Source organism: Pongo pygmaeus, chromosome 12 (genome assembly GCF_028885625.2).
Source record: "Pongo pygmaeus isolate AG05252 chromosome 12, NHGRI_mPonPyg2-v2.0_pri, whole genome shotgun sequence".
Classification (NCBI taxonomy): Eukaryota; Metazoa; Chordata; class Mammalia; order Primates; family Hominidae; genus Pongo; species Pongo pygmaeus.
Window position 1 is genome coordinate 81026665 of NC_072385.2, and position 18217 is coordinate 81044881.

The following is an 18217-nucleotide window of genomic DNA, read 5'->3' on the forward strand; positions in this document are numbered from 1 at the left end:
GAATGGGAGAAAATATTTGCAAACTATGCATCTGAGAAAGTACTAATTCCCAGAATCTACAAGGAACTCAACGAATGAGAAAAAAAAAAAAAACCCATCAAAAAGTAGGCAAAGGACATGAACAGATATTGTTCAAAAGACGACATAAAAGCAGCCAATACACATATGAAAAATGCTCAGCATTGCTAATCATAAGAGAAATGGATATTAGAACTGCAGTGAGATACCATCTTAACCAGAATGACTATTACTAAAAAGTGAAGAAATAACAGATGCTGGCAAGGATGTGGAGAAAAGGGAAAGCTTATACACTGTTGATGGGAATGTAAATGAGTACCACCTGTTTGGAAAACAGTATGGAGGTTTCTCAGAGAAGTAAAAATAGAACTAATCTTTGATCCAGCAACCCCACTATTGGAATCTACCCAAAGAGAAATAAATCATCATGTAAAAAAGACACTTGCACTCATTTGTTCATAGCAGCACTATGTACAATAGAAAAATTATAGAATCAACTTGTGTCCATTAATGAATAATTGAAAAAAATTTGGTAAAGTCTTTGCAAATATATGCGTCTGTGAAAGAATTCAGCTACAAATATAGGCCATGCATAAAGCCTCAGCCCTCTGAAAACATCCAGAAAAGGAAGCAACTGATTGTACTCAAATTGCAATACAGTTAAAAGAACATTAGCTCACACAGATGAGAAAGAACCAGTGCAAGAACTCTGGAAACTCAAAAAGCCAGAGTGCCTTTTATCTTCCAAGTGACCACACTAGTTGTCCGGTAAGGATCTTAAGCAGGTTGAAATGACAGACATAGAATTCAGAATATTGATAAGGACAAAGATCATTGAGATTCAGGAGAAAGTCAAAATTTAATCCAAGGAATCTAGGATTACAGTAAAATAATACAGGACCTGAAAGACAAAATTGCCATTGTAAGCAAGAGGCAAACTGATCTGATAGAGCTGAAAAATACCCTACAATAATTTTATAATATAATCACAAGCATTAACAGTAGAATAGGCCAGGCACAGTGGCTCACGCCTGTAATCCCAGCACTTTGGGAGGCCGAGGTGGGTGCATCACCAGGTCAAGGGATCGAGACCATCCTGGCAAACATAGTGAAACGCAGTCTGTACTAAAAATACAAAAATTAGCTGGGCGTGGTGGTGCGTGCCTGTAATCCCAGCTACTCAGGAGGCTAAGGCAGGAGAATTGCTTGAACCCAGGAGGCCCCATGAGCTGAGATTGCACCACTGCACTCCAGCATGGCAACAGAGTGAGACTCCATCTCAAAAACAAAAGAAAACAAAAACACAGTAGAATAGATCAAGTTGAGGAAAGAATCTCAGAGCTCAAAGACTAGTTCTCTAGGCTAACTCAGCAGATGAAAATAAAGGAAGAAAAAGAATGAACAAAAATTCTGAGAAATATAGGATTGTGTAAAGAGACCAAATCTACAACTCTACAACATTAGCATCCTTGAAAGAGAGGGAGAAAAAAGAAGCAACTTGGAAAACATATTTGAGGATATTATCTATGAAAATTTTCCCCAACCTCACTAGCGAGGCCAACTTTCAATTAAAAAATGCAGAGAACTCCTGCAAAATACTATACAAAATGACCATTCCTAAGGCACACGATGATTAGATTTCCAAGACAGACATGAAAGAAAAAAAAATTGAAGGCAGTTAGAAAGAAGGGGCAGGTCACCTACAAAGGGAAACTCATCAGGCTAATAGTGGAACTTTCAGCACAAGCCCTACAAGCCAGAAGAGATAGGGATAGGGGGTGTATATTCAGCACATATGTGTGTGTGTGTGTATATATATATATATATATATATTTATTTATTTATTTATATAATTTTGCCTTCAAAATTGTGTTTATTTCACTTTGCGTCTGCCCCGCACTCTGCCGCCTCCTCCCTGGTGCGGCTTGGGGCTCAATCTCTACCTGACCATGGACTGGGGGTGGCAGATGGGTTGGGGGACCGGGAACCGAGGAAGGCAGTAAGAGCTGGACAAACAGTCGGAAAATGCAAGGTGGCGGACCATGCGCGCCCCTCCCCGAGCCTGCTCTCCAGGCTTGGAGCTGATACTTCCCGCATCTTACAGCGGACGGCTTAGGCCCCGGCGGGGCTGCGGGCTAGGGAGTCGGTGCAGGGAGGGTCTGCGGGGGCGGGGGCCTCACAGCCTCCGATCCCAGCCCAGCCCGGGCCGGCAAGTGGGTGGACGCCAGGCTCGCGGCCTAGAGACTGGGCTTCGCGGAAGGTGGACAACCGGGGGCGGGCCGGGGCGCTTGGCGGCATTGCAAGCTCAGAATCACAAGTTCGGCTATTGGCGAGGGACGGATCGTGGCTGTCCCCGGGCTGGGGAGGCGCCGTCGGGATGGCTGAGCGGCACCGTGCCCGCTCACAGGCGTTCCCTCTGGAAGGTGTTCTTGGTGGCTGGGTCAGCCAGAACCACGTCGGGGTCATTGAGCACGTGCAGTTCGTCCAGGGTCAGTCCGTCCAGGGTCAGGGGGTAGATCTTGAGTTCATCCAGGGGAAACTGGCTGTCGGGGTCGAAGCTGAGGTCGCCGACCCTGACCAGAGAACTGGTCAGTTGTTTAAAGAGGCTGGGGGGCCGGGGGAGGCTGTCCTGTCACTATGAGGATGATGTTGGGGATGCCACGGTGGCTGGTGTAGCCCAGCTGCTGCGAATTCAGCAGGCTCCCGTGGCTGTCGGTGAGGCCTATCATGACCGCCTGCGAGTAGTTGAGCGTGGAGCCCGTGTTGTACAGGGAGCTGATGGCGTTCTTCATCATGTTGAACTGCTCCAGCTGGTGGGACAGAGCATTGGCCTGCCTGACCGCCATCTGCTGCTCATAGTACGCGTCCCCAAACACGCTGCCCAGGGTGGAAGGGTGTTGCGGAGAGCTCCCTGGGGAGAATCCTTGATTGGAGACTGGCGAGGTGGGAGACTGGTTGGCCGAGGAGCCGGGGCTAGTGCCGCTACTGCTGCAGAGGCGGCGCCGAGGCGATGTTGATCCCCATCGACGGCTGGCCGGGATTCTCCGGGGGGACTGGAAGAGGAGGACGGTACCGTGACCGCGAGCGGGGGCGGCTGTGGCCCACGATTCAGGTTGGTGCTGGGCAACAGGGGTTGCCGGGGGTCAGGCAGACGGGCGCCTGTAGGGGCGGAGGGGTTGGGGGCTGCTGAGACGCAGGCTGAGGGGGCGGCGGAGGCTGGGGCTGCGGCAGCTGCTGCTGGGAGTCCGTCTGGGTGAAGAAGGCGTAGGGTAGCTGCTGCTCCAGAGACAAGGCATTCAAGGCTACGGCCTGAGTGATGTATGACAGCGGGGACAGGGTGGGCGATGACTGCTGATGCCTCGTCTCTGTGCTCAGGGACAGGGGGCTGATGCCAGCTGGACGGTGCTGCTGAGGGGAGCCAAGTGTGCTCATCCCCTGGCCGGCGCCGCTGATGCCCAGGTGCATCAGGTTGGCCGAGAGGTTGTCGGTGCTGCTGGAGCTACTCAGTGAGGGGGAAGGTGGGCTCCTCGGAGTCGAGCGGGGAGGGGAAGTGGATGTTGTTCAGGCGGTGCAGGGAGCCCCCAGTATTGTGAGTGGCGGAGATCAGGGCTGTAGTGTTTTCCTGGTCGGCGGACAGGAAGATGTTGATTCCGCGCAGGACTTGGTCCTGGATCCCCTCTTCTTGGTTTCCCACGCTTGCTTGGAAAGGTTTTTGTCTGCCTCTGATGTGGTCTCTTCCATTCCTGGGACTGTTAACAGTAAGACTTTTTTCTGGTGCACGTCCTGGGACCCACTAGTAAAGGATTCTGGCTGCATGGGCGTCATTGTGCTCTGGTGCAGGGCGAGTCAGAATTGGTCCTTCTCCAGCTGGTGTCCATGGGTGGCGAGAGGTACACGGTGCCGTATGGGCAGCTGTTGGCCTGCTGTCCGTGTTTGTCCCTTGACAGGTGCAGGCAGTGCAGGGAGCCTAGTAGGCCGCGCTTCCGGTACACCCTGTTCACCCGCCCGTGGTGCCTGGTAGTCAGGCTGGTGTCCAGGTCCAAGGATTGGAAGGGGGTCTGGAAGGGCGGGTCCACGGTGCCACTCCCGATCTGGTTCACGTTGAGGAGGGACCCGGCATAGTACTGGCCGCGCTTGGGTCTAGTTGCAGGTACTGGTTTATCTGGAGCTGGAGCCATGGGGCCCCATCAGGCTCAGACCTTTCACGGCCTCCCTCGAAGGCCGTCGTCTCCTCCACCTGTTTCTCATTGTGCAATGTGACCTTCTCGTTGAATATACATGATGAAAAGAAGAATGCCAGCGTTGCTATTCTAATTTCAGAGAAATATGCACTTTAGCCCAAAGATTTTAAAAAGACAAAAACGGCATTACATAATGGCAAAGGGATCCATTTAACAAGAAGACCTAACTGTCTTAACTATATATGCACCCAACACAGGAGCATCCAGATTTGTAGAGCAAGTTTTTAGAGATCTCCGAAGAGACTTAGATAACCATACAATAATAGTGGGAGATTTCCACACTCCACTGACAGTACTATACATATTATTGAGGCAGAAAACTAACAGAGATAAATAGGACTTGAACTTGATGCTTGACTAAACGGGCCTAACAGGTATCTACGGAACTCTCTACCACAAAACAGCAGAGTATACATTTGTCTCATCTGCACATAATACATACTCTAAAATTGACCAGACGATCAGAACTAAAATCATCCTCAGCAAATTGGAAAAAAACAAGATTATACAAAACACACTGTGAGATCACAGCACAATAAAAATAGAAACCTATTCTAAGAACACACTCAAAACTATACAGTCACATGGAAATTAAACAACATGCTCCTGAATGCCTATTGAGTAAACAGTGAAATTAAGGCAGAAATTAAAATTTTTTAAAAAATGAATGAAGATGAAGATACAACATAGAAGAATCTCTGGGACACAGTTAAAGCAGGGTTAAGAAAGTTTCTAGCATTAAATACCACATTAAAAATGAAAAAAGATCTCAAATTAACCATCTAAAATCACACTTAGAAGAACTAGAAAACAAAGAGAAAACCAGCCCCAAAGGTAGAGGAAGAAATAACCAAAATCAGAGCTGAACTGAAGAAAATTGAAATGTGAAAAACCATAGAAAAGACCAAAGTATAGAGGAGTTGGTTATTTGAAAGAATAAGTAAGATTGGTAGACTGCTAGCTAGACTAATAAAGCAAGAAAGAGAGAAGATCCAAATGAACACAATCAAAAGTGACTAAGGGATATACAAAAACTCAGAGGCTACCACAAACACCACTATGCACACAAACTAGAAAAGCTATAAGAAGTAAATAAATTCCTGGAAACATAACAACCTTCAAGATTGAACCAGGAAGAAATTGAATCCCTGAACAGACAAATAATGAGTTCCAAAGTTAAATCAGTAATAAAATGCCTACCAAGCAGAAAAATCCAAGGAGCAGATGGATTCATGACCAAATCCTACCAGAATTATAAAGAAGATCTGCTGCCATTCCTACTGAAAGGATTTCACAACATTGAGGAGGAGGGACTCCTCCCTAACTCATTCTATGAGGCCAGCATTATTGTTATACCAAAAGCTGGAAGAGACACAATAAAAAAGGAAAACTTAAAGCCAGTATCCTTGATGATCATTGATGGGAAAATCCTCAACAAAATACTAGCAAACCAAATCCAGCAGCATTTCAAAAAGCTAAAACACCACAATCAAGTTGACTTTAATCCTGAGATGCAAGATTGGTTCAACATATGCAAATCAATAAATGTGATTCACCACATAAACTGAACTAGAGCCAAAAACCACATGTTCATCTTAGTAGAGGCAGGAAAACCTTCTGATCAAATTCAGCATTCTGTTATGTTAAAAACCCTCAACAAACTAGGCGTTGAGGTAACATAACTCAAAATAATGAGAGACATCTATGACAGACCCACAGCCAACATCATACTGAAAGGGTGAAAGCTGGAAGCACTCCTCTTGAGAATAAGAACAAGACAAGGATGCCCTTTTTCAACACTTTATTCAACATAGTTTTGGAAGTCCTCGCCAGAGAAATCAGACAAGAGAAAGAAAGAAAAAGCATTGAAATAGAAAGAGAGGAAGTCAAGCTATTTCTCCTCAAGACAATATGATTCTTACCTGGAAAACCCTTGTCTCTCCCCAAAGGTTCCTAGGTATGATAAACATGTCGAAACATGTCGGGCAAAGTTTCAGATTACAAAATCAATGTACAAAACCAGTAGCATTTCTATACACCAACAATGTCCAAGCTGAATGCTAACTCAAGAATACAATCCCATTCACAATAGCCATAGAATAAATGAAATAACTAGGAATACAGATAACCAGGGAGATGAACTATTTCTACAATGAGAATTACAAAACACTGCTCAAAGAAATCAGAAAGGGTACAGAAAAAATGAAAAAAACACTCCATGTTCATGGATGGGAATAATCAATATTATTAGAATGATCATACTACCCAAAGCCATTTGCAGATTTAATGCTATTCCTATCAAGCTACTAATGACATTCTTTACCACATTAGAAAAAAACTATTTTAAAATTCATAAGGAACCAAAAAAAGAGTCTGAATAGCCAAGGCAATCCCAAGCAAAAAGAACAAAGCTGGAGGTATCACATTACCTTACTTCAAACCATACTACAAGTCTACAGTAACCAAAACAGCATGGTATTGGTACAAAAACAGTCACATAGACCAATGGAACAAAGTAGAGATCCCAGAAATAAAGCTGCACACCTACAGCCATCTAATTTTTGACAAGGTTGATGAAAACAAGCAGTAGAAAAAGGACTCCTTAGTCAATAAATGGTGCTGAGATGACTGGCTGGCCAAATGTAGAATATTGAAGCTGGACCCCTTCCTTACACCACACAAATCAACTCAAGATGAATCAAAAACAAAAACTCAAAACTATAAAACCCTGGAAGACAACCTGGGTGATACCATTCTTGACATAGGAACAGGTGAAGATTTTATGATGAAGATGCCAAAAGCAATTGCAATGGAAGCAAAAATTGATGCATGGGGTCTAATTAGACTAAAGAGCTTCTGCACAGCAGACTAGCAACAAAGTAAACAGGTATCCTACAAAATCAGAAAATGTTTGCGCTATACAACCATGAAAGGTCTAATATCTAGCATCTGTAAGGAACTTAAACAGATTTACAAGAAAAAAAAACCTAATTAAAAAGTGGGCAAAGGACATGAACAGACACCTTTCAAAAGAAGACAAATATGTGGCCAACAAGCATATGAAAAAAAGCTCAATATCACTGATTATTAGAGAAATGTAAATTAAAACCACAATGAGATACCATCTCACACCAGTCAGAATGGCTATTATTAAAAACTAAAAAAATAACAGATGTTGGTGAGGTTGTGGAGAAAAGGGAACATTTATATACTATTGTTGGGATTATAAATCAGTTCAACCATTGTAGAAAGCAGTGCAGCAATTTCTCAAGGAACTAAAAACAGAACTACCATTCAACCCAGGAATCTCATTATTGGGGATATACCCAAAGGAATATAAATCATTCTATCATAAAGACACATACACATGTATGTTCATTGCAGCACTATTCACAGTAGCAAGGACATGAAATCAACCTAAATGCCCATCAATGATAAGCTGAATAAAGAAAACGTGGTACCTATAAACCAGGGAATACTATGCAGCCATAAAAAATAATAAGATCATGTCCTTTGCAGCAACATGGATGAAGCTGGAGGCCACTATCCTAAGTAACACAGGAACAGAAAACCAAATACTGTATGTTCTCACTTACAAGTGGAAGCTAAACATTGAGAACACATGGACACAAAGAAGGGAGCAACAGACACTGAGGTCTATTTGTGGATAGAGTGTGAAGGTTTGGAGAAGGGAAAGGATCATACACCTACCTATCAGGTACTGTGCTTATTACCCAGGTGATGAAATAATCTGTATGCCAAAGCCCCATGACACACAATATATCTATATAACAAACCTGCACTTGTATGTACCCCTGAACCAAAAAGTTAAATAAAATTTGGTATATATACATCATGGCATACTACTCAGACATGAAAAAGCCTGAATTCATGTCTTTTGCAGCAACATGGATGGAGCTAGAGGCTATTACTCTTAGTGAAATGACTCAGGAACAGAAAGTTTAAAACAACATGTTCTCATTTTATAAATGGGAGCTAAACGATGGGTACACACAGACACAGAGTGAAATAAAAGACACTGGAGATTCCAACTCATAAGAAGAAGGGAGTGAGGAGAGGGATGAAATACTATCTTTTAGGTACAATGCACGCAATTTATGTGATAGGTACACTGAAAGCCCAGATTACACCACTATGCGATGTGTCTAAGTAACATCACTGCACCGGTACCCCTAAATTCATAAAAATAAACAATTTTTTTTTTTACAAAAACAGCTCTTCCTAATTTTAATGAAACTTTTTACATGCTCAGAACATAGTGGAATCGATCTTGGTTGTACAAATCACTTACTGGTACCTCATTTGTTACTAGATTCACTTGATTCACTAGATAAAACTTGGAAGAACACATTTATAATTTGATTTTTGTCTCCATATGTTAAAATCGATCTATTTTTGGCAAGCTATATCCAGGCATAATTGGAATGGATCAACTAAGCTTGATCCTTAATACAGTAGAAAGGAGGAAATGTCACATTATTTTGTATGTCTGTCAAGGTACATTATTTACAGCAAATGTTGTAAATATTTGCTTTCATTGAAACACACAGTTACTCTAAGGACAATAACTGTCTCTTCATATTTATATATACTTTATTAATAAGTATATATTTTCCCAATTGTATGATCATGCGGACAAAGCTTCTGGCTAGACATTTTTTTATACTATGAAAATTTAGTTCTGCATGCTAAAAATGAGTATAATTTATCACTCAATGTAATAAAGTAGCTTCTCCTCTGTCCCCTCTCCCTGGCTTCTGAAAAACTTCAAAGTCTGCAGGCTAAGAGGCCATTTCAAGAATTAGGTAAAAATGTATAAGATATTCACTATTTCTCTGAATAACGTTTTGTAACTATTATGTCCGTAAACTAAAGCGTCTGATTTCATAATAGTGTTTGAAAATCTTATAAAATATCAAGAATAACAGGGATGGCTTTTTTAACTGCTGACACGTTGAGAACTGAGCATTTTGCTAATCGTTATACATAATGACCTTTGCAGTAGGTGCTACTGCAATAGGAGCTGAGTTAGAACTTTCATTTCTCAGTAAGAAATGAAATCAAAGTAGCAGTATGACTCCAGAGCTCAAACTCTGAATCTTTATGATACAATAATTTTAGCTAAGATTTATAGCGCTATTATTATTTGCTGGTTCTATTCTAAGTGGCTTACATATATTTACTCCTTTAGTCCTTACAATGACTTTATGAAGGCTCTAGGTAGTATTATCATAACTATTTTATAGATGAGGAAACTAAGGTAAATGAAGTTTAAGCAAGTTGCTCAAAGTCATCATTTAGTAAATTGTGGTTTCAGAATTTAAATCCAGGCAATCTGTCTCTAGAGCCCCCTCAATTAACTAAGCTATATTGCCTAGACTCTTCTAAATTATCTGCAGCTTAATTTAACTAGTTTTGTGTTCCAGCAAGAATGTATGTTGTTAATTGACTATCTTCCTGAATATTCTTAAAGACCAGCAGGGCTGGGTTTCATCAAACCCACCTACTGGAATGCAAAAGTATGAGAGAACAAAACTGAGGTAATTCAAGGAATCTTATGTCTTCAAAACTTCAGAGCAATGAGCAGTTCATGGGGGCCATTGACATTGGTCCCATGAAACTCCACCAGTGAAATGATTTCGTTGAACCTCAATTAGCACTTGTAGGCCTCTTTCTCAGTTCTGGGCCAAGTTGATTATCAAGAGCAATTATTGCCTAACATTAGGTGAAAACTTTTTGACATGTTGGCTTAGCCATGGGAGTAACCCTAGTATTGTCATATGTTGACATTTTTATGATCATAAGCATAGCCTACATAGATTCTCTTAACCAACAAATCTTCCAAATACATATTGAATCTTTCTGTGCTTTGACATGCAACATTAAAAAAATACATATATCTCTCCCTTGGTGTACTCAACTCTTTCTTCAAGTGTCCCCTCTAGGGAGCTGTCTAACTCTCAGGGCTTGCCCTTTACTACTTCCTAATTGTTCAGCAGTTTTGTTATTTGTGTGATTTCACTATGTTCTTTTTCTAAGGACTCATATGCACTTTCATATTCCTGAAGGCTAGTACAAATCCTAAAAGATAAAACACACATAAAACACAAGATAGTTGGGCTGGGTGCAGTGGCTCACGCCTGTAATCCCAGCACTTTGGGAGGCTGAGGCGGGCGGATCATGAGGTCAGGAGATCGAGACCATCCTGGCTAACACGGTGAAACCCTGTCTCTACTAAAAATACAAAAAATTAGCCGGGCGTGGTGGCAGGCACCTGTAGTCCCAGCTACTCGGGAGGCTGAGGCAGGAGAATGGTGTGAACCTGGGAGGTGGAGCTTGCAGTGAGCTGAGACTGCGCCACTGCACTCCAGCCTGGGTGACAGAGCGAGACTCTGTCTCAAAAAAAAAAAACAAGGTAGTTGATCAAGAAACTTGCCTTTCCTGAATGTTTTTTAATCAGATCTTCTGTTTTCATTTTATTTTTCAAACAAATGATTTTATTTCCTACATATCTTGGAGGGTAGCAATTCCCTTGACTATTAAAGGCATTCTTGAAGCATTTCTGCATAATTCATACTAAATGTAGTGCACAGAAGCTGGCATTATTGGGGTATGCATATTAATTATTTATATGCAAATTAAGGATCATGGGACCCAGCACCGTTGGAATATATAACTCTTGCTGCCGTTTCTAAAGTAGTACTTTATTGCATCCTCTGTTACTCTTTTGTTAGATCACATTTTCCCATTCACCCAAACAAATCTCGGATAATATTAAAATCTTCACTTCTGCATTAGCTAAAGCAATTATGAATGTGAAAAGATGGAAGTTGTTAATATAAAACAATTACACTTTATGGCTCGTCTTTTTCAGTCCCCAGAAGCAGAAATACATGCCTTTTGTCTGCTTTTTCTTCTTGAGCCGTATATTTTAAGGATTTCACCTTGAAGTCTATTTTACTCATACTTGAGCATTTTCTGTTTATACCCATTGATTTTCCCCTGGAGCAATATTTAAAGAAATGTAATTTCAAACTAAAGATGAAATAAGTTTCACTTGATTCTGACCTCCAGCCCAACAACCCGCATTGCCACGGTGTGACTCTTTCACTGATGAAGATAAAGGGAATTAAGATAAAGGCAGAGGAGTAATCATTAATTAAAAGCAGTGATCTCAAGATATATTATATTCCAACTATCAAAAGAATTATCTAAAATAGATTTAGAGGTGAAGCTCTACTTGAACTTTGGAATTGACACAATGTCTCATTCTTGACAGGTCACCCATGACCACTAATCCCTGAGACAGTGGGGATGTTATCAGGAGGTACTTTAGCCCAGTAGCTCCTGGAATGCTTACATGACTATTATCAAATTGAAGTCAAGAGTGATAAGAAGGAAAAAAAATGATAAAAATAATAGTTGTGAATTTTCTGTTTCAAGGTATGTCCTTATAAAAATGCTACCAATCATTCTAGGCTAATAGCTGGGTTTGTAATTTACCTCTGACTGAACCTATATGGAATTGCAAATTGAAGAAAGTTGGTCTTTGGCAGAAATATTGCTGTCATTCTACTTAATGTAGTGTTTTTCCCTCCTTTAGATGCATTTTCCAACTCCCAAGCCCCCAGCCACTTTTGTTTTCTTTCATCATCATTCTCCTATCAAAACTTGCACTCCAAAAAGACCTATCCTTAGACATTTGCAGTAGAAGTCAGATTGAAAGGTACTTCATCTCCTAGACCATCTTCACTGAAACAAAAAGTAGTGCCTTAAAACTGGGAAAATATCTGAGTTTCTAGAATTTCAAGAAGCAGCAAGCCTATGAGAGATATATGCTATAGTCAGCACCTACCTGGCTTCTTCCCATGGGCTAGATAATCACCCATTTATAAGGCAATGTATGTTAAGGAAAAAAAATTACTCTTGTTAATAAGATACGAAGATTGATTAAGACATGTATCTCTGGATTCCTAATAGCCTAAATTTGATAAAATTTCACATTAAATATATACCATTTAATTTGGAAATTAAAAATATTAGATTAAAAAAGGGTAAAAAGAAAGTAAATTTTTTAAAAAATAGAATTTAAGCACAAGAGATTATCCCATCTTGTCTCTTAACTAGTACTTCATCTAACACTGGAAGTGTGTTCTCACCTGAGAAGCCATCTCCTTTTTTCATTTAGAATTAGTACCTAGTACTTTATCACCTGAGAGTTACGTTCCTTTAACCTTCCTTAAACTTACCTTGTTGAGCACATCCTGTAGAAAGAACCTCATCACAACTTCAGCGAGCAACTTGAGCATATGGACCCTTAACAACGACAGCGACAACAACAAAACAAGTTGAAAAAAGCAATTGAAAACCACAGATAAACTGAACACTACCTAGAAGACATTCCCTCTCATTCCTGCTCTTGATTGTCCCATCAATATTGTCTTTTTGGGATTAAGAATCTATAATCTCGAATTTCTGGGCTGATTCTGGTTTCCAGTTACCATCCCCCCATCATAGCCGTTATTTAGGAGCCTTGATGTAAATTTTCTAATTTCAATGTCATACTTGTCTGATTAGAAGCTCCCTGTCTCCTTTTTTATGATGCCTCTGTTTTCAAGCTATTCATATTTATATTCTTAGCAGATTCATATTTCTCCACAACTCTCCAAAACTGGCCTACTGTTACTTAAGTCAGACAAATCTCCCTATAAAGTCCCAGAGTTTTTCTAGGTTTTCAAATATTTTGTTTTCACTTACATTTTCCCTTTTTTCTTCTATTTCCTTTAGATTCTTACCCATTCTGCAAAAAGGATTATACCCATATAGTTTTCACTGTTTATCTGGGCTGTCACAGAACCCACAATCTAACTATTTTATTTATTTATTTATTTTTTTTCTGAGACAGAGTCTCGCTCTGTCACCCAGGCTGGAGTGCAGTGGCATGATCTCTGCTCACTACAAGCTCCACCTCCCGGATTAACGCCACTCTTCTGCCTCAACCTCCCGAGTAGCTGGGACTACAGGCGCCAGCCACCACGCCCGGCTAATTTTTTGTATTTTTAGTAGAGATGGGGTTTCACCTTATTAGCCAGGATGGTCTCGATCTCCTGACCTTATGATCCACCCGCCTCGGCCTCCCGAAGTGCTGGGATTACAGGCATGAGCCACCGCGCCTGGCCCTCACTCTTTATTTTGTACTGCCTTGAATTATAAATTGTTTCGTGTGTTTAAGTCTTATTTCCCCAATTACACTGTCAGTTAAAACCGGTTTTAAAACTACACTAATTATGTGGCTTTCTCAACTCCAAAGAGTGCAATGCACAAGTTAGGTTACTTTTATTTATTAGTAAAAGCTTAATTACCTAGGAATATATTTAACCAAGGAGGTGAAAGATCTCTACAAGGAAAACTACACAACACTGCTGAAAGAAATCATAGATGAAACAAATGGAAATACATTCCAGGCTCATGGATTGGAAGAACCAATACTGTGAAAATGACCATACTGCCAAAAACAATTTATAGATTCAGTGCAATTCCCATCACAATACCAACACTGTTTTTTAACAGAATTAGAAAAAAAAATCCTAAAATTCATATGGAACCAAAAAAGAGCATGAATAGCCCAAGCAATTCTAAGCAAAAAGAACAAATCTGGAGGTATCACATTACCTGACTTCAAATTATACTACAAGGCTATAGTTACCAAAAGAGCATGGCACTGGTATAAAAGTAGGCACATAGACCAGTGCAACAGAATAAGGAACCCAGAAATAAAGCCACATATATATAACCAACTGATCTTCAACAAAGCATACAAAACGCATATTGGAAATGGACACCGTATTTAATGGTGCTGGGAAAACTGGCAAGCCACATGTAGAAGGATGAAACGGAATCCCTATCTCTCACTGTATACTAAGACCCCCAAAGCAAATTCAACAAAAACAAAAATAAATAAATGGGACCTAGTTAAGCTAAAATGCTGTGCACAGCAAAAGAAATAATCAGCAGAGTAAACAGACCATCCACAGAGCGGGAGAAAATATTTGCAAACTATGCATCTGACAAACGACTAGTGTCCATAATATACAAGGGATTCAAACAAATCAGCAAGGAAAAAATCCCTTTAAAAAGTGGAGAAAGGAGATGAATAGACAGTTCTTAAAAGTTGATAAACAAATGGCAAACGAACGTGAAAAAATGCTCAATATCAGTAATCAACAGGGAAGTGCAAATTAAAACCACAATGAAATAATATCTTATTCCTACAAGAATGGTCATTATTAAGTCAAAAGACGATAGATGTTGGCATGGATGTGGGGAAAAGGTAACGGTTATACACTGCTTGTGGGAATGTAAATTAATGTAAATTAGTACAGCCTCTATGGTAAACAGTATGGCAATTCCTTAAAAAGGTAAAAGAAGATCTATCATTTGATCCAACAATCCCACTACTGGGTATCTGCCCAGAGAAAAATATGTCATTATGTGAAAAAGACATTTACACACATATATTTATAGTAGTACAATTCACAGTGAAAAGATGTTGAACCAACTTAAGTGCCCATTGACTAATGAGTGAATGATAAAAATGTGATATATATATATATATATATATATACACACATACACACCCACACACACTGTGGAATACTACTCAGCCATTAAAAGGAATGAAATAATGTCTTTTGCAGCAATTTGTATGGAGCTGGAGGCCATTATTCTAAGTGAAGTAACACAGGAGTGGAAAACCCAAAACCATATATTCTCACAAGTGGGAGCTAAGCTATGAGTATGCAAAGGCATATAGAGGATATGATGGACCTTAGAGACTCAGAAGGGAAAGGGTAGGAGAAGGCTATGAATAAAAAAACTATACATTAGGTACGATGTATAATACCTGGGTGATGGGTGCACTAAAATCTAATAATTCACCACTATATAATTCATCCATACAACAAAAACCACTTGTACCCCAAACACCATTGAAAAAAATATTTAAATGCACACAGAGACACAGAGAGAAAGAGACAGAGAGTGAAATGGATATGTGATTTTCAGTTCTAATACTGGATAACAGTGTTTAAACTTTTAGCTCCTAGAAAGAAGTAAAAAGAAATAAAAATGAAGGAGCAGAAGAAATATAGCATCTTCTCATAAAGTGTTAGAGTTCAATTTGTTTTAATTCAACAAATATGCATTTAAATAACTGTACTATAGATGTTATGCTATTCAGACTATATGGAGGTGACTGAGATGAGTAAGTCTTAACTTTTAAGTAGAATAAAATCTGGGGGAAAAGGGAGCTTAAGTCGAGGCAGAATAATATTGATTTTATAACAAGCAAAATTGGAGGTGATACAAATACCGGAGAAAGAGAAAATAATTCAAGATGGGCAGATGAGTGACTTTCACTAAGTGTTAGATATGATTTTGCTTTGAAGTGTGAACAGAATAATAATGCATGTGAAGAAATACCCTTCCAAAGGGAAAAAGACCTTTAGGTGAAGGTGAAAGAAATAAAATAAGTAAAAATTAAGAGACGGAAAGTGGTTTGGGTTTAGCGAGTTTGGCAAAGTGACTGAAGAATGACACCAATGGGTGGGAGACAAAAGCTGAGGAATAGAAGGGAATGTGGTAATTTCTACTTAACTTGGAAGGTTGAACATGTGTCTTTACCTATATTGTTTCTTAAAACCCACTACATTGAAACTAGATAAATTAAAAAAGTCTAAACTCACAAAAACAAAATAAATGGAGGAAGACAGAGCAATTGAGAACTTTTGAAAAGTGCAGAATAGATGGATAAATAAAATCAGAATTGGCAGACTGCAAGTATTAGGGAAAAAGAAACAAGCTAACTAATGCTATAGAGAGAATTGGAGGCACTAAGTACATTGATGAGAGCAACTTAACACTAGAGTACTGGATTAAATTTTATAAGGAGCAGTAAGACGCCCCAGATACCCTCACAAAGCCTTCTCTTTCCTGAGGTGGAGGGGACCCTGGAGATTTTACCTCCTGGAGCTATCCAAGAAAGGATGCTCCACACTCATGAATGCCAGACAACGGAGGGAACAAGCGCACAGTTAATAAGGGGATTGTCTAAAGAGCCCAATTAAACTGTGACTAACCTAATTTGAACATCTGTCCTCTCTAAATCTCCTGTTGAAAGTTGAGCTGCAAAACTGAAGGTGGGGCCTGATGAAAGGTATTTGGGTCGTGGGGCTAGATCACTCATGCACGGCTTGACGCCATTTTGGTGGTAATGAGCCTTTTCACTCTATTAGTTTCTGTAAGATCCGATTGTTAAAAAGAGTCTGGCACTACCCTTTGCCCTCTCTTGTTTCTCTTTCACCATGTTATCTGCACACAGTGGCTCCCTTTCCCCTTCTGCCATGCATAGAAGCTTCTTGAAGCCCTCAAAAGAGGCAGATGCTGCCTCTATGCTTCTTGTACAGCCTGCAGAACCATAAGCCAAATACACTCCTTTTATTTATAAATTACCAAGTCTCAGGTACTTCTTTATAGCAATGCAAATGGCCTAACACAGTGACCTTCCCCAGTTTAGCTCCCAGATTACTGGCATTCTGCCACTCAGCATCTGGAAGAGAAGTAAAAGATTCCTCTTTAAATTAACTTACCATAAAAGAACAATGACATCTAGAGATTCTCCAGTGAAATAGTAATTTATTTGCCCAGTGATTCTCAGTGAAATTATCTGCAAAGAAAGCTTCCAGTAATTTCCTCAGTACCTTAATTTCTTAAGAATAAATTAAAAGGCAAAGAGAACTTGACATTTTGAGGGAAGTCTCCAGCATAAAAGTCAGATACCAGTAAACAAATTGGTAAAACAAAGAAATAATTGCTTCAGAAGCAATATAGAAAGCAGAATAAAACATCAAAGTAAGTTATTCCTTTACATACTCATTTATATATAGATTGTTATATTGAAAAGAATTAAGAAATAGGGTAATTTTTTGGTCTCCTCTAGCCATTGTCTGAACTGCAACAACAGCAATGCTCAAATAATATCTTTGTTAGCTTATCAAGTAAATGAGAGGTAAATTACTTCTCTTTCATTTTGGTTAAATTAGGCCTGCTATGTACTTTTTTGTGTAACTAGACATCAAGCAGTTGTTAAGGGTCTCATTTAATTCTAAGAGCTTCCTTCTAAAGCAAAACTCTAGTATTCTTGTAAACAATATCCTGAGTCCTTTGAAGCAGCTTCTCTTGTTTTCTTTTTCTTGTTAAGAAAAAGAAGTCCTCTGTGTTTTTGACAGTGCCATCTTTACTCAGACCACATTATTTTATGATTATTATTTATTTTTGAGACGGAGTCTAGCTCTGTTGCCCAGACTGGAGTGCAGTGGCGCGATCTCCGCTCACCGCAAGCTCCGCCTCCCGGGTTCACACCATTCTCCTGCCTCAGCCTCCCGAGTAGCTGGGACTACAGGCGCCCGCCACCACGCCTGGCTAATTTTTTGTATTTTTAGTAGAGACGGGTTTCACAGCGTTAGCCAGGATGGTCTTGATCTCCTGACCTCGTGATCCGCGAGCCTCAGCCTCCCAAAGTGCTGGGATTACAGGCTTGAGCCACCGCGCCCGGTCTACCTCAGACCTCTTTAACTTCACTTTCTCAATTTTCTGTTTAATAATTCTTCACAACCTGATTTTTGATGGAATATTTTAGAACAAATAACAGTTTAAATACTGTTAAGTTGTATATGTGTTCACAGTGTCACAAAGCTTGTCTGTTAGAAACTTCATGAGTGACATACATAGTACAGATCTCATTCTCTGATCCTTTCCCCAGGTTTCTGGATAATTTAGAAACAAGCCTGAATTAACCAATGATTCTCAGTGATGCTGCCGATTTTAAATATGTAAGCCTCAGCTATTATAATTTTATAACTAAATTTTGTCACATCTAG

General features: G+C 40.1%; 1 pseudogene; it reads right to left on the bottom strand.

Moving 5' to 3' along the window:
• Positions 1 to 2419: 2419 nt before the first annotated feature.
• Positions 2420 to 16524, bottom strand: LOC129030021 (CREB-regulated transcription coactivator 1-like; annotated as a pseudogene).
• Positions 16525 to 18217: the final 1693 nt, after the last annotated feature.